Source organism: Lycorma delicatula, chromosome 1 (assembly GCF_047948215.1).
Source record: "Lycorma delicatula isolate Av1 chromosome 1, ASM4794821v1, whole genome shotgun sequence".
Lineage (NCBI taxonomy): Eukaryota > Metazoa > Arthropoda > Insecta > Hemiptera > Fulgoridae > Lycorma > Lycorma delicatula.
Window position 1 is genome coordinate 350,401,238 of NC_134455.1, and position 1,487 is coordinate 350,402,724.

A 1,487-nucleotide genomic window follows, 5' to 3' on the forward strand; every position below is an offset into this window, starting at 1 on the left:
TCATGAATTGTACTGTCCATTCAGTCACAGTTTTTCCCAGAAATCCTGTATTTTAATATATCAGATATATTATGTAATATTCTTAAAAAATACAGTCAATCTCTCTATAACAGATTCATAGGGACCCAGAATTTTCACCACTATAAAGAGATTTATTTCCATTATAGAAAGAGGGGAATAAAAAATACTGAATGCTTGTTTTCAAGCCAGAAGTGATGTTATTTGAAAATATTATTTAAAAATAATATTTAAAATGTTCAAACATTAATCAAATACTCACAAAATATCATTATCTGCATACATCACATCCTCACCAGACTGATTCTGAAATGCTTCGATGTCATTGTGGTTAATATTATTTATTTATCTTTTGCTTCTTCGATTTCGATTGATTTTGACTCATTGTTGCTGTCACTGATGTCTGCTGCCCGTAGGCTATTGTCATTCTCTTTATCTAGCAGTTACGTGAACCATTTCTTATGTTTTTTCCGTAAACCTAAACAGGCTTCTAACTTCTCTTTCTTTTGCATCATTTTTAATTTTATTTCTTTTTACAGGCAGCAAAGTCAATAAAAAATCATTATCAAAGTTAAAATTTTTCTTTAAGATATTGAATGGTGTGTAAATTCCATTATATGATGTTGATGTCATGACTACTCCAGAAGTATTGTAAACTATTCTCAAATAGGATTGAATGGAAAATACATACCACTTTGAAAGTGGTTTTAGGAGTGTAGACGATTTAAAAGCTTTTCCTCAACATTTAAAATGCTTGTGATTGAACACTCAGCTACAGTGAAAGATTTTCTAATTAGTGATAAATACTCTTCACCAGTGTAAACATTTTCTGTTGTATTTATTTTTTCACATAAACACAAAAAAAAATTAATTTTTTTGACAGTAGTTGTGTCCATGAATTGGAAAACTGTGTGATAGCATCACTTTAAAATACCGAGTCAAAAATACACAGAAGCCAACTATTGTTACGTTTTTATTTTGTCTTTCAGCGTTGTCTGAAAAAAAATTATTTCAGAAAAATGATAGTCCCTTAAACTTTTTACAATAAAATCATACAAGCAACAAACCAGGATCATATCAGAATTCTTTTGTGATATGGTTTCTGGGTTAGAATACATAACAGAAGAATCATTGTTATGGCAATATACATTAAAAATATTTAACCATAATAATTGGTTTTAAAATTGTGAGTTAACACTTAGTCTTGGTAAAGCCAAATTTTGACCGAGTTAAACTCCAAAACTAATTGCTGAGAATCTGTTTCTTTACATTTAATAACAATTATTTCTTTCTTTAGTACTTTATAACATTCTACTCTTCTTTTGTGACACTGAAGTTTTGTTTGTAACAATTTGTTATTGGGGGTTTCTTTTAGCTCCTCTGTAGAGAAACAAAAATCGCACACACTGTTCATGGTTTTTTAAATGTGTCCAATGTGTATGATTGCGAAAATTTTTATAGTACGTTGT